The following is a 25,392-nucleotide window of genomic DNA, read 5'->3' as shown; positions in this document are numbered from 1 at the left end:
GCAGAACTTCAGGAGGCCAGCTGAGAGCACGGTGAACGCCACGTCAGGAGCAGTCTCCAAGAAAGAGCATTTAATGTACAAAGGGATGACTGAAATATATTTAAGAGCTAGCACCCTGACTCCTCTTAAGGATGACTTAACTTTGCTGGGGAAAAAATAAGAAGTGCTCGATGTAGAAGGTGAATAGCTTTATAATTCCCAGGAGAATCTTGGTACCAGGACCACATAATGAAGAACTTGGAGTCCCCGTGGCTAATCCAGCAGAGAGAAAAGGAGAAACAGAGATGTGAGAGAAAATAAAGGGAACTCTTGGTGCAATTTGGTGCTGCTGCAGGCCCAAGTCCAGGTATGTGCTCTCTAGCTCCCCATCTTAAATAAAAGCCACCATGTTCCTCAGTCTTTCAGGTACTTAGAATTTCTCTTTAGAACCTGAAAATGGGGTCAGGTTTCCTGTCTGCATTGCTACAGTCCAAAATAGAGGCAGGATGTTTGAAATAGTTCTCCATCTGGCAGAGGAGGCCTTGAAGCTGTGAGCCACTCACTGCAAACCAGCAGGGCATGAAGGATTCTTGAGCAGATCTGAAGCTACTGGGAGAACTTTCAGGAGTTAACTCCCTTAGTATATACTGTACCTCCAATTCTCCCTCTCTGTCCAGTCTTCCTCCACTCCCATGGGGACCCAAAGGGGCTAAATGAGCACTCTTTGACTTGTACTTGGTGGTCCCAGAACTTGACTTGGGCTTGGAGACTTCCATGAAAAGTCTGCCTTCCACCTACTGGCTTGGGTTTCTTGGTCTCTCTGCTCCAGGCTAATCCCTTCAACCTGCTTTTTCCATTTCTGCCAATAAGCCCCCTCTCCAGACCTTCCTAATTCTCTTCTGGGGTGGGAGGAGACTTACTGAAGGCAATGTTTATTTCTAGAAGGAGAGGTGACCACATGACCTCACAGTGGTCGTCCCCTTGATTACTCAGTTTCTGTCTAGATTAGTCGTGGGTGTCTGTGCACCCCAGCCTCACCCCCAGGAGGCTGTAGATCACTGTCCTTATCTCAGCCCTGAGCCTCTCTCTATCCTCCTTCCCTCTCTCTCCTTACCCTTCTTTACCCACAGACTCGCACGCTTTCTGGACCTCTGAGGACGACAAGCACTTCACAGAACCTCTGCTACAGAACCAAACATACTGAAATGAATCTTTACAAAGCTATTGAAACAACAGAAAAAGAATACATGAGGATTGTTTCTCCTGAAGGTTCAATTACCTAGGGGGCCTTTAGCAAACTTTGATTGATAAATCTAACCTTTCCTTCCTTGGCAATAGTTGATCACACTGTGAGGAAAACAAGTTAGAGAAAGGAAAAATAATATTTGGATTTCAAGGAAATAATAAAGATGCAGGGGCTATCTTTGACTTTTGCAAGCTGAGAAGAGGTTTACATTTTGATTATTTGATGGCAGGAATCCCTTTTAAAACAGGGCCAGTCTGCATGATGCATTTAAAAATCAACCTTTTCAAATAGAGCCATAACCCCCACAAGATTTCCTGATTTCTCTGGGGTCAGATAAACCATCACATTTCACAGTGGTGCCCTGTATATGAAAGTGATAAACATAATCTGGAAGCACGGCAGTGGCTAAAAATATGGGGCTGGAAGGCATTCGTTGAAATGATTTTTTGCTTTTAATTCATTGCATAAAATGCTAATGTCCAAATTCAGGCAGGTAGATCTTACTAACCATCAAGAGCATCAACCCTGCTAACAGCTAAGTGTGCACTTTTAAACCCTACTTTGACTGCTCCAGAAACTTACTGGGTTTCTTTAATGCCTCTGTTACTATTTCCTTTGTGTCATTTTGCTTTTCTTTAAAAACATAGCTGTGTGACCTTGGGGAAGTTATATTATTTCCTTGAGACTTGGTTGCCTTCTCTGTGAATATCTGGGTATAATTTTAGTATTGCTCAATAGAATTTTTGGTGATAATGAAAATATTCTATATCTGTACTATGCAAAGCAGTATTCAATAGCTACATGGAGCTAATAAACATCTTTGAAATATGGCAAATGCAACTGAGGAACTGAATTTTTAACCTTATTTTAAAATTTGTTTCCATATAAATAATGCCACATGGCTAGCATCTGTTGACTGTACAGATCTACATAATATTTTAAGAACACTCTCCACTCAAAAACTCTACCATTCATTAAGTCAACCTAAATAATTTTGCCCTCTGACAAACAGAAAATAATTTATGCTTCCCTTGAAATTATCTGTCAAGACCTTTATCAGTTAGGGGACATTATATTCTTAAAATTGACTTTGCTTTATGAAACTTTAATAATGTTGGAGTTCTCTGCCCTTGGTACCACCTTTGTGATGATAGGAAATACTGTGGATGATCAAGGACTATTTCAAGAGATCATGGAGAGAAACCGTCTGGATTCAATTTCATTATGAGGATGTCAAAATGTTAAACTACTTAAAATAAAACCCATACTGTTTTTATGCTAAGTTATATTCTACATGTAGCTGGAAAAATGTTAAAAATATTTTTAAAGAACTACACATCTAGGCTTCCCTCGTGGTGCAGTGGTTGAGAGTCTGCCTGCCGATGCAGGGGACACTTTTTCGTGCCCCGGTCTGGGAAGATCCCACATGCCGTGGAGTGGCTGGGCCCATGAGCCATGGCCCTGGGCCTGCGTGTCCGAGCCTGTGCTCCGCAACGGGAGAGGCCACAACAGTGAGAGGCCTGCATACCACACACACACAAAAAAAATTAGAAGTATCTGAAATAAGCCTAAATTCAGAGTTAATCAGATCGGCCTGCTTTCTCAGGGGGACTGGAATTCACTGCTCTTTCCCCTCAACTCCATGATGTCAGTGGCACTTTCCACAGATGAGGTGGCCTTCTCTGCCTACTGCAGAAGCTCAGTTCCCCCAGGCCCACTCCCTGTTTGAATCCCACCCTCGAGGCCAGGTGCCACCCTTCCCAGAACATTCGTGGTCTCATTTCAGTTTTTGACCTGCTCAGATTGAGTCCCTGTAGACTCTTTCTCAGCTTGAAACCTGATCTTCAACCCCTTTCCCTGACCTCGATGGTTACCTTCCTACTTTAGGTCTCAGGTGCTTTAGCTATAAAATGATATAGTTGCCCTTAATTCTAAAGTCTTCTTTCTAAAGCTCTACAATGTGGTGGCTCCTTGAAAATGTTTCTCTTTGCTGGTTTTAATTTTGTAGAGAATTAAAACCACAGCTACTCTAAAAGACAGTATGTTACATTGGATAAGGAAAGTGTGTTTTTGTAGTTAGATTAACAGGGATGGAAGATGACTTAGTATGTTTTAAGATACTCATGATCCATTCTCGTGAGAGTCAGGGGAAGAAGGGGAAGGGAGTTAATAAAATACCAAACCATTGTGACAAATTAAGTTAACAAAGATGTAGCTGATTAGTTACTACTTGAATAAGCCACACATATCCAATTCAAGTTTCCCTGTATTTTTCTAAGGAGGGATCCCAGTGAACTGAGTCCCATGTTCAGGAACTCCACATTCAATGGCTTAGTCTTTAAAAACTGTTATGTTGCTGGAAGAAGAAATATTTCCCATCAAGTCCTAATTGATGTTTAGCTATCACGCACATTTGAAATAAATTTATTACTTTGCCTGATCTCAGTGTAATGCATTCCAAAGGGCCAAAGAGCACACGGAAATTTATGGAGTCTCCATCTTCTACACTGAAGTGTGCAATAAATTACAAAATATTGGGCCGTGAAATTCACAAGCCATAGAAACCACACCATTAGCAATGTATACAGTGGTAAACAGCAGGTAATGATAATCATATAAAACAAAATAGACTGTGTGTGTTGGCACTGCTGCCAATAAAGCAATCATTAAATGCATTCATATGCATCTACGCTAGGTAAGCTCTTTGAGGGCAATTGCTATGAATTCTACATACCTGTCAGGATATTATATAGAGCCCAGTTTCTATGGCCTTTATTCAGAGAGGCTGAGAAACGGTTACTGTGGGTAAATTCAGACCTTTTCTCAATATAGGATTTGGTCAACATGCATTCTGAACAGCAAAATTTCACACTGCTTTCAATTTTCCTACAGTAATTGCCACCTCAACAAATGCAGGATTAAGTATAATGGATTATAAGAAGTTAGAAAGGAAAGATGGAAGAAAAGAAGGAAGGTAGAAAAAAGGTGGGTATGGAGTACATCAACATTTACGTAAAGAGTGGACCTAAAACTAACCTGAGGTTACCCTAAACTATTAGCGTATGATATAGAAGCGTAAGTGAAAAAATAAAAAAAAAACAGCAAGGAAATCTCAAAGATTCTTTGTTTTTTCACTTTACTGCATATACACGTCCATCTTAAACAATCTATATGCTTATATCCAATAAGAGCATTGTTTTGCAAGGCTATTTGGGTTCTATCAGCATGTAAAGGTCGGACAACTCAACTTTAGCAGAGTTAGCCTTCAGGTGAATAATTGCTTCTTTCAGGTTGTGAGCATTTCAATTTTCCAGAAATGTTCCCCAAAAAATGAAAAGTAAAAGAGTCCTAGGACAGCGTCCTTTAGAAGTTTTATAGTATCAAGGTTTTTGGAGGAAGAGTATCCTTGTCGATTATCAACACAATGATTCCAAGCAGGTCAATTTATGCTGAGAATATTATATAACAGAACCCACTTCACCTCCATTATACTGACAATGATCTTCCTTACTTCAACCTTGTGTTTCTTAGTAAAGTTGAAAATACTGAGCCAACAACAGACAGTGACAATGCCAGAGACTCAGATGTACCTATAAGGTGCCTTCAGACAACATCAGCCACCCAGGCTAAAGTCCTGGTTTAAAACATCCCAACATGAATGAATCTCAAAAACCATATGCTGAGCAAGTGAAGCCAGATCAAAAGGGCACCTACTGTATTATTCAACTTACATGAAATTCTAAACTGGGCAAAATTCATCTCTAAAGATAAAAATCAGATCTGTGGTTTCCTTGGGGTGGGAGATGGGGATACTTTTGCAAAAGCCTAGGAGTAAACTTTCTAGGGTTTTAGAATTGTTATCGATCTTAATGGGGGTGGTTGTTATACAAATGTGTACATTAATTAAAAGTCATTGAACCGTTGACTAAAAATGTCTGCATTTTATTGTGTGTAAATGATACCTTAATAAAGTTGATTACAAAATGAACCAAAAACAAAACAAAGAAGAAGAAAAACCTCTCAAGACCTCAAAGGAAATACACTGTTTTCTTTCAGGGTACCAGATTGGAAATGAGGCACTGGTCTGTTCTACCCTCAGATTATCTCGAGGATTATCTAGTCTATTTTAAAGCACTAAAGTCCCCTATCAGAAAAACTCACCCCATGTTTAATTAGTTTGATTTCTTCTCTGCCTCTTCTCCCACACGGTGAAGTCATTTACGGAAGAAAAACCAGCTTTTTCCAATTTTGCATCATCACATATTCTTTCCAAAGCTACTATTTATGAAACAAAATTTGGCTACACTTTGTAAAAATCTAGTTTTTTGAGCCTTACAAATCTTAACAGTTAACCTATTGCCTCCTTTGGAATTTGGAAAAAAAATTAGTTTGAAAATGAATAGCTGAGATTTGACATTTTTGTGTTTTGTGATTTTCTCTTCCCCTAAGAGAGAAGTGAGTAGGAATGAGAAACACATACATAAAGAAAAAACAAGTTATCTTGCTGCCTTTGCATGGTTATAATTTATAGGAGGCCCTTTTCAACAATAATCTATTATCAGAATCAATAAAAATAATCTCCATGAAGGCCAGGCCAGGATATTTGTCTCTTTTTCAGCAGATTGCAATACAAACCACATTCATGGATATGCTTCTTCATGATCTTTGTAATACTGTAACAGCTGACCATTTCCTCATGCCTCTTCACCTTAACTTAAACCTGGTTTTCATTAATGACCTCACATTTCCTTCTCTATCACTTGGTTGTCGGCCTCTTTTCCAACTCCAACTCCAACTCGCATTTCACTCTGGAACCAAAGGAAGACTCACACCTTCCTGCTTTTTAGTGGTACCTCAAGGTCATTACCATATTGTGATCACCCTGAAGAACAGCCAGACAATTGTTATTGCAGAGCCATCTGACAGTTTGTAGCTCTAAAAATTAACTAAGGACCGCATTTGTCAAAAATACCCTAGTTTAAGATTTTGGTAATATAGCAACAGTAATTCCGAAGTCATTTATGACGATCAGTGTGGGAAGCACCCTCCTTCGGGAAGATCCTTTGCCATGCAATACACTTACCCTGTCAGGTAATAAGGAAGCACGGCCGTGGAAATTAAACTTTTGTGGAAAGAAATACTTGGCTTGAAGTTCATACATTTTTCTTGAATTAGATTCCCCATTAATTACATTATCCACAGAGAGGTAATTATCAGAATTATGTAAGCAATTAAGGAGATGCTACTCCACATTCTTTCAGCTTGTTGACCTTTCTCACTTTATTTCATGTGGCTATCTGAAACATCAGTGATTTACATGTCTTTCTTTTTTTTAAAACAGATTTCTGTGTGTGTGTGTATGTGTCTTCATGATGAAAACATCATTAAAATAAAATATCATGAATAGCCTCTTAAGAAGCAGAGTCTACGTAAAGTCCTGGAAAATGTGAAAGCACTAATATTCATGGACAACTCTACACTCTGAACGCTACTCCAAATTTTATTGATCTCTATTTTGTCTAGGAGTTTTTCAAATTTTCTACCATGATCATTTGTTAGTTTTATAATTACATAATAAAGGCATTACATCATACAATCTTTTGTTATCCATTGCAGTTTTAAAACTATTCCTTTCCTTGTCCTCAGCAGATATGTCATAGATTATTAGTACACAAGCAAAGACTTTCAACGTAACAGTACTTTATAGTGAGAAGAACTATACTGAGCTATCTCTATCCTAAGACAATGCACTAGGAAAGCACTAGGAATTCTTAAGGACTAGGAATACAGAGACAATCAAGGGGTGAGTTCCTTGCCTTCGAGTATACATAATCATTATAGCAAATGCTTAAATAGCACTTAGTATATAACTCACCACAGCAGTCTTATTATACTCCTTTTAAATAGGTGAGCAGAGGAAGCCACAGGGAAGTCATAGGGTAAAGCCAGAATTTGAACCTAGGTAGACTAGTACACTGTCCACGGCTTTAACTACTATGATAAAATATATATATATATATATATATATATATATATATATATATATATATATGCCATATATATATATATATATATAACTCCAAGTATTCCAAAGTTACAGAACATTTATCTACCATAACTCAAAAAGGAGCACATAAACTTGAATAGAAAATAAACATGTAAAAGGTCATAAATAAACCACAATATAACCTGCTCCACATAATATACTGACTGCAGTGTCCTGAGCCTCTCCCATCCTTAGGTACCCAGAAATTACAACAAAATAATACTTTTCACTTTTGGAAGCCACACTATCTCTCATACCAACCAACCAATTACTTCCTTAGAGAGAATAGGAAATTAACCTGAATATCATAAAATATATCTATCTATATATATATAAATACTGATGTAGAATCTTTGTTTAAAGACAATAACTTCGATAGCAGAGGGAACTTTACCACTGCAGGCTTCAGATAACCTCTATATTTCTCAAAGTTCATGCTAAATCATAAAATGCCATATTGTGTCTGAAGCTATTTTATCCATAGTCCATTTTCTTAAATGGACTAGCAAAGCAGTAAATACTGAGGAACATTTTGGCTCCCAAATCCTAAAGCCATTCTGATTATGCCTGGGTCATCATGGGGACATCATAGGAACTACCAGAGGACTGGCAGAAATACCAGTGTCCTGGCCAGCTTATAAATTAGAAATTATACAGAATCCAAGTTTATTTTTTTGTTAAGTAATTCCTATGAGGTTTTTGGGATGTCAATGTAAAGTCCTTTCATGTGTAATGTTTATCCATAAAATAGGGAACAATGCCAATCCCCGTCATAAATACTTTCACAATCTGACACAGAAAATCCACTGTAGGGCATAGGACCTGCAAATAGGATATGAATCACACACATCCATCCACTCATTCAGACAATCCACAAATATTCATTTTTAAGTCTACTATATGCCAATAATGTACCGGGCTCTAAGATGCTAAACCATGCTAAATGCTGAAACAGACATACTCAGTTCTGGCCCTCCTGGAACTTATGACCTACAGAAGTGCCTTCATTGTAAATGGTCAGGACTCAGCCGATGCTATTATCATCAGCAGGTGACCAAATGATAGAGCTTGCTTTCTAAACAAGCTCCACACTCTTTGCTTTCAACATTTTTGCTTTCCTTCAAGCCACATAATCCAGTGGTCAGTTTCTCCCAGTTAGTGAGGTTTGGGGAAAATGTACCCAGTGAACAATTCCTTGTGGCCTTACTCTTTCCTCACACTCTCCTCTGTGCTCTTGAGCTAAAGAGACCTGAATTCAAGTCACTTGCTCTAACCTTATTATTTTAAAATAGGGCTGCTCCTGCTTTGAGGATTTCCACGGGATCAACACAGTAGCAAAGCAGCACTGAATCAGAAGCAGGTAAATTTCAAAATGACAGCTCTAAAAATATCCACTCTCCTTTTGTTCTCCTCCTATCCCTTTGCTCTGAACACCTCTGCTCTGAGGCTTTGCCTTTACCCTTCTCTGATTACTGCTCCAAAAGTGTTTCCAAGAACCGGGAGTATTTATGGTTTCACTTGCTCCCAAGTCCTTGGTGGAAAAGGATGCTTGCTTTCTGATTCTTACTAATTCCACACTCACATTGTTAACACAAAAATCATCACTTAAAAAAAATTTCCTCAGCTTCATATTTCATCTGGGCCAACACTGAAAGAATATTTTCAAAGAAACAATATCCTCTCTCCTTTGCTCTTCTGAGTTTCACGTTTTTACCTCCAGTCCCATTTTCAACCCTTATTATGGGATGCATCACCAAAATAGAAGAAAGTTCTTTCTGCTTTCCCTGTACCAGCCAATCATTCTACTTTGTTCTGTGTCTAACGAACAGAATGCGAAATCAACACAAAGCCTGATTATGCGACCTCTTCCAAGGGAAAGGTCTGAGAGTTGTCTGTTTACTAATGAAGCTCAGTGTGTATTAAGGGTTGACTGAAGCAATCATCAGGAATTTTCATCCCTTAAATTAGTGTTTTCCACCAGAGGCACATCGTTCATTTCAGATAATATAACTTTTAAGTTCAGGATACACCTGGACAAAAGAAAAGAAAAAAAAGTAACCAACACAACATTTGCAGTAATAACACAGTAACAGCTATCATCCTTCCCTGAGGAATTCAGCCTACTTTATGGACACAATTTAGTACAAACTCATAAGAAAGCTAACAAAGCCCAAAACCACTTCACAAGAGTGTAGAGAGGTAAAGGTCAAAACTTATTACTGCCAGGCCCAGCAGACAATGGCACCTACCGGAAAGAGCACAGGACGGGAAAACCTGGAAGCCTGTGTTCCAGTTTCGGTTATTCCTGTAAGCATTGGTATGATCTGAGTGAACTCAGCCTGCCCTGCTTTTTCCGTTTATAAAAACCTACATCATCCTCTCATTAGAATGAAATGCCGCATCTGAAAAGTTGCAGATCTCTTTAGGAAAGAAACAAAACTCATGTTTCTAACCAAAATGGAATAATTCAGTCAATGGAGACATAATAAAAATCTGCCATAAAGCAACTGTTTACTTGAAATCTATCTTTTGTGGTGTATTTATATGGGTAAGGAGTGTAAGGATATCATAAGTAGAGTTACCAATTCTTCCAGAAATCAAGGTCATTGAGTTCAGATTTCAACTTTGACCTTGACCCAGGCTTACAGAGATGTAACATGTGCCAATACCTCATATCCACCATACATGGGAGAAACAAGGTATGCAGACAGATCTTCTTCTAAGTATCCCATATGTAGTGGTTTTAATACAGGGTCTCAGATTCGTTGCCATTCTTCACATCCAGATGTGGGCATTTCCCCTTGAATTTGGGCAGGCTTTCCGTGGCCTCAAACAATAGAGCAGGGGTCAGTAAATTATGGCTGGTGGGCCAAATCTAGGCCTCTACCGGCTTTTATAAATGAAGCTTGATTGGAACACAGCTATGTTCCTTAGTATATGTATTGTTTGTGTCTGTTTTCACATCACAGCAGCGGAGCTAAGTAGTTTCAAAAGAGACTGTATGGCGTGTAAAGCCTAAAATATTGACCGTCTGACACTTTATGGAAAAAGGTCTCCAACGCCTGCAATAGTATAAAGTGATGCTATGTAACATCTAAGACTAGGTCATAAAAGGTCATGCAGCTTTTGCATGATTCTCCTGGAATGCTTCAACCCTGAACACTCATTCTTGGGATACTCTATCTTGAATCCTAACTACCACGTTATGAGAAGTCCAAGCCACATGGGCAGACATCTATAGGCACTCCAGGCAACAGTCCTTGTTGGGCCCAGTCTACAAGTCATCCCATCTCAAGGGCCAGACATGTAAATTAAAATTATCTAGATGATTGCAGCCCCAGCCATTTGAATCCTCATGAGCTGAGGTTTCAGACATCAGTCACAGAGTAGAGACAAGCCATCTCCTCTGTGTACTGTTTGAATTGCTGACCCACAGAATCTGGGCACATATTACAATTTTTGTTTATTTCACCACTAAGTTTGGACTTCTTTATTATGTAGCAATAGATAACTACAGCACTGTGTCTGTACACAGGAGATCTACATTTCACAGAGCACATACTTTTATTTATTTATTTATTTATTTGCTTTAAAACAAATTTAATCAGTTATACATATACATATGTTCCCATATCCCCTCCCTTTTGCGTCTCCCTCCCTCCCTCCCTATCCCACCCCTCCAGGCGGTCACAAAGCACCGAGCTGATCTCCCTGGAGCACATACTTTTAGATGTGAATGTTGACTGCTCAATTTCTAAGAAGAACGTATACACAAATATAGGTACAAAATATTTATGTATATGTAAATATTAGACCTATATAAACTAATCTATATTATCCATAAAATGAGGGGCCCTTGATAATGGCTAACATTTCTTTTCAGTATTTATTGTATTCCAAGAACTGATAAATTCTTGCATTGTATGAATTTTCTCTTTTAACCCTCATAGCAACTCGCTGAGAGAAGTAATGTTATCTCTATATTATAGATGAGAAAACTGAGGCAGAAACAGATAACATGCTCAAGAGTACTCAACAAGTAAATTTTAGAGTCAAGATTTGAACCCAAGTTCTCAAGGTTTAGATCCCTTACTCTTAGTCACCAAGCTATATACTGAGTAAGGAGATGAAAGCTGAAGCCATTACCTCATGCTCAAGAAGTTAGACAGAAACTTAGTAGGCATGGTTGAAAGAAAACAGGACTTGGAGTCGTAAGTCCAGAGCCTGAGTTATGAAATGAATTCTCCTCTCATCTAGATATAAGTTTGTTTTTAGAAAATGAAAAAGATCACTGCATATTTTGATGGTTAATTTCTGTACTTAATGATTACAAAAGAATGGAATTTTACCAGGGAGCTATTTTGCAATGACCTAACTTATTGATTCAAAATCAAACCTTTATTATAAATTCTTGATTCAAAAGCAAATCTTTATTAAGTCTCCGTTGCATCAGAAGTCTTTCCCATTCTTCATTTCTTTTAAAACCCTTTCCTGTCTACTCTTGGCCAAAGCTTGAAGCCTAATTTAACATTTGGAAATAAAATAATGAAATAGTCATAACACAGCAATTCCAATGCCTACTGAAATGGAAGCTCTAAATAATTTTTCAGATAATTTAGGAAATTAAAAATATTTACATCATAGATGCAAAGAGAGAAGTTACTTGTGTAATAAAATAAATGGTGAGACAAAAAGTTTCTGGTCAAGTAGATTTGTTTAAATATGAACACTAATTTGAGCTCTATCCCGGTGCTAAAACCCAGTGACAGGTTGCATACAGTTTATAAAGGGATAGTTCAGTGCATTGGGTCAAATTCATGCCATAAAATGTGGTATTATTAGTAGTACTAGAAGACAGAGTGTGACTGTCTTCTTTGGGACATAGATAAAGACCCCAAGTTAGACAATATCAAGGACAAGTTATGTAGAAGAAGATATTATCTCAGTCCTTGGAACATGTCATCCAGGATTGAACAAGAGGTAGATTTATTATGAAGTACATGAAGCCAGAGACAGTAAGCAATGAGTGGTAGTTGGTTAAAATAGACAGGTTTTAGAAGTAGAGGCAGGGATGTAGAAAACAAACTTAGGGTTACCAGGGTATTGTGGTGGGGAGGCTAAATTGGGAGATTGGGGCTGAAATATACACACTGCTATACATAAAATAGATAACTAATAAGAACCTGTTCTTCTTATTAGCACAGGGAACTCCACTCAATACTCTGTAATGGGCTATTTGGAAATCACTCTAAAAAAATAAAAGTGGATATATGTATATGTATAACGGATTCACTTTGCTGTACACGTGAAATTAACACAACACTGTAAATCAACTATATTCCAATAAAATATTTTTTAAAAAATAGGTTTTAAGAACCATAGTCAGGGAGCAGTGTGGATTGGAAAGACCTGGCAAGAAATATTTCTGCATCCTCAGACAATGTTCCCCAAGCTGGCTATTGCAAGGGTGAGCATTTAAGAGATCTTTGACCTAAGGAGGACAGGAGATTAACAATCAACCCCAATGTGCATGAATTATTCTCCTCTGTGTTATCAGAAATCAGATGGCATCCTAGAGCAAGGGTCAGCAGATCTTTTCTGTAAAGGGTCAGATAGTAAATATTTTGGATTTTGTGTACCATACCTCTCCGTTGCAACTGCCTATCTGCTGCTGTAGCACAGAAACAGCCATGCACCATATGTTAATGAATGGGTGTGGCTGTGTTCAAGCAAAATGTTATGTACAAAACCAGGAGTCAAGCGAGATCTGATCAGTGGGCCAGAGTTTGCGGACCCCAGTTCTGGGTCAGTGTTCACAGCTGAATGAGTCATGAGGCCTTAAGTTCCAGTTCTCATTGTACTACTTTCTACCTGGGTGAACTTGGGTTCATCCTTTTATTTATATGGGCCACTATATTAGTCAAGCTTCTCCAGAAAAACAGAACCAACAGCATGTGTATACAATGTGCCCATATATATTGATAGATCTAGATCTAGATATCAATATTGATACCTAGATCTATATCCATATCTATATAAAGATAGAGAAAGAGAGAGAGAGATTTTAAACAATTGGTTCACACAATAATAGAGGCTTGGTCAATTCAAAATCTGCAGGTTAGGCTGTCTAGAGACTCTAGGAAGAGTTGCAGTTCAATTTCTGTAAGTCTTCTGGCAGAATTCCTTTTTGCGACAGGGAGGTCAGTCTTTGTTTTATTAAGAGCTTCAACTGATTGGATGAGGCGCACCCATACTATGGAGGATAATCTGCTGTACTCAAAGTCCAACACCAATTTAAATATGAATTTCATCCAAAAACACCATCACAGAGACTACCCTGGTGGCACAGTGCTTAAGAATCTGCCTGCAAATGCAGGGGACACAGGTTTGAGCCCTGGTCTGGGAAGATCGCATGTGCCGTGGAGCAAATAAGCCCGTGCACCACAGCTACTGAGCCCGTGCGCCTAGAGCCCATGCTCTGCAACAAGAGAAGCCACCGCAATGAGAAGCCTGCACACCACAACAAAGAGTAGCCCTCACTTGCTGCAAGTAGAAAAAGCCCACGTCTGACAACGAAGACCCAACGCAGCCAAAAATATCAATAAATAAATAAATAAATAAATAAATAAATAAATAAAAATTGTAAAAAACACGAAAACACCATCACAGAAATATCCAGAATAATATCTGACCAAATAACCGGGCATGGTGGCCCAGACAAATTGACATAGAAAATTAACCACCTAAGACATAGTTTTGTGATCTTTTACTGAGAAATTTGACTTATCTGAACTATTTTGATAACTAGAAGATACCTTCTAGAGGTAACACCCTCAGGTTTTTACATGGTAGGCAGCAGAGGGAAAGAGCCCATTTGTCCAGTCAGATGACACCTAAAGGATAAAATTCTGTCTTCTCTTTCCAACCCACAAGGATGAATGCCAAAAATACATCACTTATATCTGCTTTAGCTAACATAGGATAGGCCTGGAACAGACCTATGCTCCCAGTAAGCCTCATGAAATGCTATTTCATTAAGGGGAGACTTTACTTGCTAAGATTAGAAGCAAAAGAGAGTGGTGGATGAAACACTGCCCAAGGATATAAGTTCATGCAAGGAAGCAGGAGAGAGAATGGGTATCCGAAGATGTGCACTCTAAGCCAACACTAATTCCACAGCATCAGGTTATAATTCAGGGAGCACAACTGCTGGGGTGTTTTTCCCCCTCTTTTTTTCCCCCAAAGAGGGACAAATCAAGCATACTGACAAAGGAAGAGCATTAGTTACCACAGATAAATTCCTTTTTAGAGGTGATCTCGCAAATAATTTGGCTCAGTGTAGACTATGATTTGGTTCCAAAAACCATAAGCTAGAGCATTTCATTCCAGGTCCCTCCTCAAATATCCATGATAGGTAGAAATTTGGCATCAGTAGTTCTTGAAATCTCCCCAGGTGATTATAATATGCAACCAGGGCTGAGAATCTGGAGATGTAGAGAGAATTTAAATTCAACTTTAGTTAAACAGTAAAACAAGCTCTGAGTCTACTGGCTGGAGCTAGAAAAGGGATATGCATTTACTGGGATGAGAAGATAAAGAAAACCAGGGAGTAAACCAAATGCTTTACACCTGTGCTTAGCTAATTGTTACTCAGATAATTCAGACAATCTTACAGCACCTGAACCCTGAAATTCCTTAGTTCTGTTTTAAAAAAAGTAAATCTTCAAGTAACTGAACTCTGAGAATCATGTAAATCATAAAGAAAAAGAAGAAATCTTATTTTTTGAATTAGTTGATTTCATATATACTGTTTCACATTCATGATGTTAACTAGTTAGCTTTCTTTCCATTTTATGTTTGAGGAAAGTAAGGCTTTAAAAATCTCAGTAATTTTCTCAAGGTCACTTGTTAAGGGTGTGGTAGGGAGCATAATGGCTCCTAAAAATGCCCTCACCCTAATCCCTAGAACCTATTAATATGTTACCTTACATGGTGAAGAGGACTTTGCAGATATGACTGAAGTTATAGACCTTGAGATAGAAAGATTATCCTGGATTACCTCATGGAACAAATCTAATTGCATGAGTCCTTAAAAGTAGAAAACAATTCCCAACTGTAGAAAGAGAAAGAGAGACATGTCCTAATAGAAGCAGAATCAGAGAGATTCAACATTTTGGGTTTTGTAGGTGGAGAAAGGGGACTCTGAGTCAAGGACTACAAGTGACCGCTGGAAGCGGATAAAGTCCAGGGAACAGAAACACCCCTAAGAGCCTCCAGAAAAGAATGTAGCTCTGCCAACACTTTTTTTTCTTTCTTAACCATCTATATTGGAGTATAACTGATTTACAATGGTGTGTTAGTTTCTGCTTCATAACAAAGTGAATCAGCTATACGTATACATATATCCCCATATCTCCTCCCTCTTGCATCTCCCTACCACCCTCCATTCCCGATCGCAACCCTGTATGTGGACACAAAGCACAGAGCTGATCTCCCTGTGCTTTGCGGCTGCTTCCCACTAGCTATCTATTTTACATTTGGTAGTGTATATATGTCCATGCCACTCTCTCACTTCATCCCAGATTACCCTTCCCCCTCCCTGTGTCCACAAGTCCACTCTCTATGGCTGCATCTTTATTCCTGCCCTGCCCCCTAGGTTCTTCATAACCATTTTTTCTTTTTTTTCAGATTCCATATATCTGTGTTAGCATTCGGTATTTGTTTTTCTCTTTCTGACTTACTTCACTCTGTATGACAGTCTCTAGGTCAATCCACCTCACTACAAATAACTCAATTTCATTTCTTTTTATGGCTAAGTAATATTCCATTGTATATATGTGCCACATCTTTATCCATTCATCTGTCGATCCTGCCAACACTTTTACTTTACTCAATTGAGACCAATGTCAGACTTGTAAGGTAATCAATTGACATTGTTTTGAGTCACTATATTTGTGGTCATTTGTATGAAAGCAATAAAAAACTATTACAGGGATCCTATAGGAGCCAGGCTATATATTTATACTTAAGTATTTCTGAAATGAATTTAACCTTGTGATTGACAGCAGCAGCAGCTTCCAAGGGATCCCACCACACACCTGAGGCAAACGCAGCCTAATACAAAGCAGTGACAGCAGCAGGTCACTGCCCCACACTTGGGGTAGAGGGGGACTCGATCTACTGTAGCAGCAGCATAGCCTGAATGGGAACCCATCCTCCTGTGGCAGTAGTCCCATCAACATTAGTCTAATCTGCTAGCACCTGCTGCACCAACAGACCCAACATATACAAACCCTCCAACTCAGCAGCATTAAGTGAGCCAGACTCAGTGTTTCCTGAAACTCATATCCAATGGCACTGGAAAGCCCAGATATCACCTAATGTTATGAAAACATAAAAAAAACCAATAACAGAAGACTGGGAACTTCAGAAAGAAAAGGGGAACAATGGAATGGGTGAAAACAAATGGGGTATATATAAGAGACTATCATTAGCCTCATGAGTTTCTTAAATACTATCCGATGGTCAAAGCAAATATTATGACACCATCTGATGTGGTTCTCAATGTAGAGAAGGAAATACTACAGAAAATCATACTTTAAAACTGGGGAATATTAAGAGACTAAATGGAAGTAAAATTTTGGAACTTCACTTGAAGTAATAAAACACTGATTCCAGTAGGCTATGGTAAGTTACATATGTATACTGTGATGCCAAAAGCAACCACTAAGAAAACTATACAAACAGTATACACAAATGATTATAAATAAATTAAATTAAAATGGACTTATTAAAAAATGTTTAAGTAACCCAAAATAAGAGAAACACAGGATTGAGAAACTAAGGTAAAAGACAAAACAAAAAATAAAATGGTAGACCTAATCTTTAACATAGCAATAATTACATTAACTGTAAATGATCTAAATAACGAAGTCAAAGAGAGATTGGAAGAGTAGATTAAAAATTCACAAGCATGATCCAACTATATACTGTCTATAAGAAGTTTACTTTAAACATCATGATATAGGGAGTTCAAAGTAAAAGGAAGATAATGATATATCATGTGAACGTTAATCAGAAAAAGTAGGAATGGCTATATTAATATCAGATAAAGTAGACTTCAGAGCAAAGGAAATTATTAGGGGCAAACAGGGTCATTACATAAAGATAACAGGAATAATCCACCTAGATGACCTATTGATACTAAATGTGTGTGCACCAAACAACAGAACTTCAAAATACATGAAGCAAACACTGAAAAAGTAGTAAAAGGAGAAAATTTTAAATCCACAATTATTATTTGAGACTTCAGCACAGCAATTTATAGAACTACCAGAGAGAAAAATCAGCAAGAATATGGAAGAAATGAAAACATCATCAATCAATAGGATATAACTGACATTTAAAGAACACACTCAGTAACAGCAGAATACATATTCAAGTGTCCATGGAATATTCACTCATATACTATATACTGGGCAATAAAAAGAACCTTAGCAGATTTAAATCGTAATGTGCCTAAGTGTTGGATGCTAAGACTCAGAGGTTTTCTTATTTCTTTCATTTATATATTCATAAAAAATTAGCAGATTTAAAAGAATTAAAACCATAGAGTATGTTCTCTAGCCATAATGGAATCAGACTAGAAATCAATAACAGAAAGACAACAGGAAAATCTTCAATCATGTGAAAACTAAACATCACAATTCCAAATAACTCATGGGTAAAAAAGACAGCAGCAAGGAAATATTTTTTAATGCATAGAATAAAAGAAAATGGAGATATAACAGATCAAAGTTTGCAGAATGAAGTGAAAGCAATGCTGAAAGGGAAGTTTATAGCACTAAATTGGGAAAGAAAGTATTTCAAAGCAATAATCTAATTTTCTATATTACAACAGTAAAAAAGGAAGAGGAAAAAACACTAAACAAGCAGAAAGAAGGAAATAATAAAGATGAAATAGAAATCCATGAAACTGAAAACAGGAAAATAGGGGGGAAAAATCAATGAAACAAAAGTCTGGTTCTTGGAAATAAACAATCTAATCAATAAAGATCTAGCAAGACTGATAAAGATAAAAAGATGGATGGCACAAATCACAGATATCAGAAATGCAACCAGGGATACCATGACATATCCTGCAGGTTAATGAGGGACTACTTCTTATGAACAAGTCTACATTATAAATTCAAAAATGTAGATGAAATGGGCCAATGCTTCTACACTCAAAACTACCAAAACTCAGCCAAGATGAAATAGATAATCTCAATTTTCCTGTAACCATTAGAAACACTGATTTTTCATTTAAAAACTCCCAAAAGGAATATTCAGGCTTAGATGTTTCACTTTTACCCAAGACATAAAGAATTAACACCAATTTTACATGATTTGATAAGAAAGAGAAGTAGAAGGAACAGTTCCTAATTAAATTTATGAAGCCAGTATTACCTTGATACCAAAACCGGACAGGGATAGTATAGAAAGAAGAAAACTACAGACCAATATTTTTTATGAAATTGGCTGTAAAAATCCTCTGCCAAATATTAGCAAATTAAATCCAGAAATATATAAAAAGAATAATATACCATGACCAAGTGGCATTTATTCTACTTATGCGAAGTTGGTTAAATATTTGAAAATCAAACAATGTTATCCACCATATCCAATAGATTAAAGGGAAAAGTCATGTGATCCTATCCAATAATGCAGAGAAAGCACTTGACAAAATCCAATCCCATTCATGATTGTAAAAAAAGAAGAAAAAAGAACTCCAAGCAAACTAGGAATAGAAAAGGAACATACTGAAACTCATAAAGATGATCTACAAACAACCTATACCGAGATTATATTTAACTGTGAAAGACTGAATGCTTTCTCTGTAAGATCAGAAACAAGGCACGGATATCTGCTCTCACCACTTTTATTAAATATATTACTGGAGGTTCTAGTAAGAAAATAAGCAAAAATAAATAAATACATAAATTTAAATGTTAAAGTTTTAAAAAGTTCATTTAAAAGATAAAAGGACTAGTCCTACTATGTTGAATAGGAAGGAATATATCCTACTGAATGTTGAAGAGTAATATATCCTATTATATTGCCTAAGGAAAGGTAAAACTGTCTGTGTCTGAAGAGGAGATGATAATCTAAATGGAGAAAATACCAAGGAATCCACAAAAAGCTTGAGAAATAATATTAGTTTGTAAATATTTTAGAGTACAAGATCAACACAGTTTTATCACATTATATATTAATAACAAATGTGTAGAAGCTTAAATTAAAATATGTGATGCCATTTACAACTGACCTAAATAAATACTTAAATACAAGCCCAATAAGACATTTATAGGACCTCTATACTGAAAATTACAAAATGCTGATGAAGAAAAATTTTAAAGTCCCAAACAAATAGGGAGACATACCTTGTTCATGGATTAGAAAACACAACATAATAAAGATGTCAATTCTCCCCAAGTTAAGAGGCTTAACACAATTACTCTTAAAATGCCCTCAAGGTTTTTGCGGATATAGACAAGCTTTTTCTAAGATTTGTATGGTAAGAAGAGGCTGAAGAATAGCTAAAACAATTTGTAAAGGAAGATTAAAATGGGAGGAATTAATCCACCCAATTTCAAGACTTCGCAGTAATTTTGGAGGGCAGATACATAGATCAATGGAATGGAATAGAGAACCCAGAAATAGACTGACATAAATACATTTAACCTGTTTTGCAGCAGTGCAAAAGCTATCAAGGAAGAGTAGACATTTCAAAACATGGTACTGAAACAGTTGGACATCCCTCGACAAAAACAAACAAAAAATGAACCTTAACCTAAACCTCCACACCTTACACAAAAATTAAATCAAAGTGGATCATAATCTTAAATGTAAAAGCAGGACATTTTTAGAAAAAGAAATAGGAGAAAATCTTTGGCATCTAGAACTAGGTGAATAATTCTTAGACTTGACACCGAAAGTATGATCAATAAAAGCAAAAACTGATAAATTGGATCTCATCAAAATGAGTTAAAAATGCTTCATAGAAGATCCTTTTAAGTGGATGAAAACTCAAATTACACAGTGGGAAAACATATTTGAAAATCCCACATGAGACAGATGACTTGTATCTATAATATACAAAGAACTCTCCAAACAACTTAAAAAAATCCAACTAGAAAATAGGCAGAAGACAGGAACAGACATTTCATGGAAGAGAATATACACATGGCAAAGAAGCACATGAAAAGATGCTCAACATCATTAGCATTAGGGAAATGCAAATTAAGACCATAATGAGATATCAGAGAATAACTAAAATTATAGTGACAACATCAAATGCTGGTGAGTACGTAGAAAAGTTATATCACGTCACTGGTGGGAAAATAAAATGGTTTAGCCACTCTGAGAAACAGCTTGACAGTCTCTTTTAATCCTAAAAGTAGATTCACCCTACAACGCAGTAATTGTACTCTTGAGCATTTATCCAAAAGAAACAAAAACTTAATTAAGTTCCCACAGAAACTTACACATAAATGTTCAGAGCAGTTTTATTTATAATAGCCCAAAACTGGCAACTACCCAAATGTCTTTCAATGGATGAATGTTGAAACAAATTGTGATAAAATCTTATGATAGAATACTACGGAGCAACGAAAAGGAACAAATTATTAATATATGCAAAAATTAAAATGAACTTCAAGGGAATGATGCTGAAGAAAACATTTTTAAAAGCCAATCTCCGAAGATTAAGTAATTCATGATTATGTTTACATATTATTCTTAAAATAACAAAACTGTGGAGATGGAGAACAGATTAGAAGTTGCCAAGGGTTAGAGATGGGGGTAGAAGGTACAGTGGGGAAACTCTGTGAGGTTTTTGTGGTCCCAGTACAAATAATACAGCACTCTTGGTTTTAATCCCTAAAGATGTTTAAAAACAATTCCTAATAAGAATTGTCCAGATATTTAGCAATGGCAGCAGATTACAGGTATAGCTCCCCAACATGACAACTTCAAAAGAGATTGTACTAATTCAATGCATATGTTAATTTTTAAAAGGCCAGTCACAGTACTTAAATGGTATATATCTTAACGATATTATTCTAAGTATCTAGCTATACCAGATGGACTAGCAGGATTTTCTGTACATTCAATCTTATTTAAGACAGTAAATCTTATAATAAGACAGTTAAAAAAAGAAAAAGAAAAAAAAACAAACCTCAACTACAGTTGGATATTCTCATAGGAAGATGAGGTGAAAATATGTAGCAGTGGTTCAAAAGCTTAAGCAGTGGCACCTAAATTTGGCTGCATATTAGAATCATCTGAAGCACTTTTTAAAAACCCTCACACTGACTGTTGGTCATCCTAGACCAATAAAATAACTTTAAATTTCCTCAGACGATGCCAGTGTCTACCCAGAACTGAGAACCAGCGGACTAAGCAGAAGGGGATGTTTCTACAAAGATTTCTTAACAATAAGTCCTTTCACCCAATCAGATTTACCTTCCCACAAAGGGGTAAAGAAGGCTAGATGTTGTCCATACTTGCTTAGCTTTAATTAGCACTTGTGACTTGCCCAAATCCTAGATCATGTTTCCCCTAAATTTCATGTTATTCCCTAAGTTTTTCAAATCCAGGGCTAAGGGGTTTGCCAGGATGAGATTTTAAGTATTCACACAGGGGAAGTCCCTGGCAAACCAGGAAAGCGGTCACTCTACAATGAATTGTAAAGCATCCTAAATAACCCTGCCACTGCTCCCAGATACTAGTCTGTGCCAACCAGTGGAGAAAAGGCATTCTCCATTACTACCACGGCAAATGCTGCTGTACTTGCCTTGGCTACTCCCTATCTTTTCCAGGCGTCACTCCCCTTAACCTGCTGGTGGACGCTTTGGCCAGCTGACAATGCAGATATTTTCAAACTTTAAGGTGAATAAAAATCATATGGAGGGCCTGTTATAACAGAGATCACTGAGCCCCTCTAGAGTTGCTGATTCCATAGGGCTGGGATAGGGCCCTAAAACTTGAATATCTGACACATTATCAGGGGACGCTGGTAAAGCTGGTCAGGTTGTTACCGAATGCAGGTTCATGTGTCTGAAGCACAGTGAGGCCAAACAAACCTAAAGGTTGGAGTCTGGAGAAGAGAAAGGTTTATTGCAGGATCGAGCAAGGAGAGGGGTGGTCCGTGTTCCAAAACCCCTGAAATCTCCAAAGGATTTCAGCAAAGCATTTTTAAAGGCCAGGTGAGGGAGGGACATCCCAGGGCATGTGATCAGCTCGTGCACAATCCTCTGACTGGCTGATGTTGAGGCCACAAGGCAGGTAACATTATCCATCCTTAGGTGCCAGAAGGTCTGGGGGCTACATGCTCATGATCATCAAAGAGTTCATTTCTTCCATTGGGTGGTGGTTTTTAGCATCTGAAAACTCAAGAAATATGCCTGAGATACTATTATCTGAGTACTTCAGAGAGAAACTACAATAGAGGATATGGGGGATGGGTCTGTCCTAGGAAGGCCCCATAGGGTACTGCTTGGTTACAAGGTGACCATACTTTGAGAACCACTGCTCTAGTGGCTTGGAATGTTAAGAAAGTAATGGAAGAATCCCTTCCCAGATCTAGATTCTAGTATCACCAGCTATTTTGGTGGGAGGAAGGGTAAGTTTTGTCCTTGCTTGGACTTCTTGTTCATTTATATCAAAGCCTATTTGAGGCAGTGCGTTCGGCAGTCCTGCAGATCTGTCTTTTGCTTCAACAGTGTTTGGAATGAACAGACCCAGGGACGCTCCTTGCTCCAGCCCCCGACCACCCTCCAACCTTTCTTCCTTTCGCAACCTTTGGAATCAGACACTCAGCTATCCTCAGCCTCCAGGACAGGCCAACACCAGTTTTTGAGCTTAGCTCCTTATCACTGATCAACCACGAGTTCCCAGGTTCGTCAGAATTATTCCACCGAGGTGGAAGCCGCCGCCCACCGCCTGCTCAACATGCATCTGTGGACACTTACCTCTCTCTGAGCATCTATTTCGACAGCAACAATGGGACTCTGGTCAGTATGGGCCACATTTTTTGCCAACTGGCTGAGGAGAAGTGTGAGGGCGCCCAGCGCCTCTTGAAAATGCAAAACCAGTGCTGTGGCCGCGCCCTCTTCCAGGATGCGCGGAAGCCTTCTCAGGATGAGTGGGGTAAAACCCAGGATGCTGTGGAAGCCGCCATTCTTAGGGAGAAGAATCTGAACCAGGCACTATCGGATCTGCGCGCCCTGGGTCCTGCCCGTGCAGACTCCGAGCTCTGTGACTTCTTGGAGAGCCGCTTCCTGGAGGAGCAGGTGAAACTCATCCAGAAGATGGGCGACCACCTGACCAACCTCCGCAGGCTGGCTGGTCCGCAGGCTGTGCTGGGCGAGTATCTCTTTGAAAGGCTCACCCTCGAGCCAAACAGGAGTCTCTGAAGTCCAGCCGCGTCTGAGGAGACCCTCTGGCGTCAGAGCTTCTGCCTGAAGCCCCACTCTGCAGCCACTAGGCAGCTTTGTAACCGCCCTGGAGCCCTCTCCCAAGCCTTGGACCAAATGGAAACAGTAACGCTTTTTGCAGAAGGAAAAAAAAAGCCTATTTGAAATACAAACAGAATAAAGCGAAGAAAAGAAATATATACATATATTCACGTTCTTTTAACATATGAATTGCCCCACTTTATCTGTGTGAAATAAGTTTGTTCCCATTATTGGGCTGGTTCTCAAGCTTTGCTGCTCGTTTGAATTACCTAAAGAGCTTGGAAGAAAAACATTGGTGTCTGGGTCCCAGCCCCAGAGATTTTGATTCAGTAGGTCTAGGGAGGAGCCTGGGCACGGGGAGGTCTCAGAGTTCCCCAGGTGATTCTAATGTGAAGCAACTTTGTGAACCACCTCTTGGCTTCAATGCTGCTAGTCATCAGATATTAAATCTAAGACACATGGACTACTAGTGCGTGAGCTCTGTTGCTAGGTGTATTCCATTTTCTTCCTCCTGGAAGATTCGTGCCAGGGAAAATGATTGATAGTTGTGTTACTTCTCTGAAATGGATGGAAATTTCCAATTAGCGTGAACAGGGGAGGGTGAATGGGTGAATGCAATAAGGTGTATCATTTACGTATTGCCCTATGTGTATGGCTAGAAGCTTTTGCAACTGAGGTCTGCCCTACTTTTCATGCTAATGGTAATGCTTGTCCTCCTAATGCAGCTGTAAACCTTATAAGCCCATAGGTAGACAGCATCACAAAATATTTACCTCTCCCCACTGGCCCACTCTCAAGCTTCACTCCCCTTCCCCAATACACAAATGTGCATCAATGTGCTTGAGACCAATATCAACATACTGACCTTCAATTCTTCTACTTTGCAGCTTCCCTCTTCTCAGGAGATGTCAGCATTTAGTGCAAGGACAAATGCTTGCCTCTTGAGGAGTAATGTAGACAAAGCCTCCAAGAGACAAATAGGTCTCAGGGAGGGGGAAAAAAGTCTTTCAAAAAGGTTGATGCCCAGAGGAGGCATTTTCAGTCATCTCAGCTTAGAGGTCAAATATCCAAAATTAAAAAGGTTAAAAAAAAGAAGAAGAAAGCAAGGAAGAAAAGAAGGAAACAATTTTCTTATCTCATAGTAATAAGGCAGTTTTCCTTAAAAAAAAGACTTAAGCCTTAAATTCTCTTTCCTAATCAAAATGTGCTTTTCCATCTTTAGACTATTCCTCTTATATCCTGTATTATTCATGATGTTTAATTCTTGAAATAGCACATGGCTGAAAACAGAAGCTAACCTCTTGTTCACTATGAATTAAATCTTTTCCTAGGACCCATCTACAATGTACAATTTGGAGTTGGCCAACATAATTATTTTCTCTGAAATACGTTACAGCATTTTGCCTTTTCAATATATACTTATACAATACATTGTTAACACAACATATTTAATATAGTCAATATAGTAAATACAACTGTAACACACATGATATGATGCCACTTTGGTGATTTTCTTCATCCATGTAATTCTGAAATTTGACAGTATAGTTTTCATATTCTAATGAGCTGAGTATTACCTTTGCAAGGATAGAAAAATAAAATAAATTCATAATATTCTTGTG

At 38.1% G+C, this 25,392-nt stretch overlaps 1 pseudogene across 1 annotated transcript in view; it reads left to right on the top strand.

The window, feature by feature from the left end:
* The window catches only part of LOC309801720 (ferritin light chain-like), a 42,997-nt pseudogene extending 19,269 nt beyond the window's left edge, over window positions 1-23,728 (top strand). The window contains exon 2 of the transcript in view: window positions 23,204-23,728. The product of the transcript in view is annotated as a ferritin light chain-like (transcript). The remainder of the gene's footprint in view (window positions 1-23,203) is intronic.
* The last annotated feature ends 1,664 nt before the right edge of the window (window positions 23,729-25,392 follow it).

This window comes from Mesoplodon mirus, assembly GCF_964341445.2.
Source record: "Mesoplodon mirus genome assembly, contig: SUPER_3_unloc_3, whole genome shotgun sequence".
In the NCBI taxonomy this organism is placed as follows: domain Eukaryota; kingdom Metazoa; phylum Chordata; class Mammalia; order Artiodactyla; family Ziphiidae; genus Mesoplodon; species Mesoplodon mirus.
The sequence above is the reverse complement of the archived record's forward strand: the minus strand, read 5'-3'. Positions and strand labels throughout refer to the sequence as shown.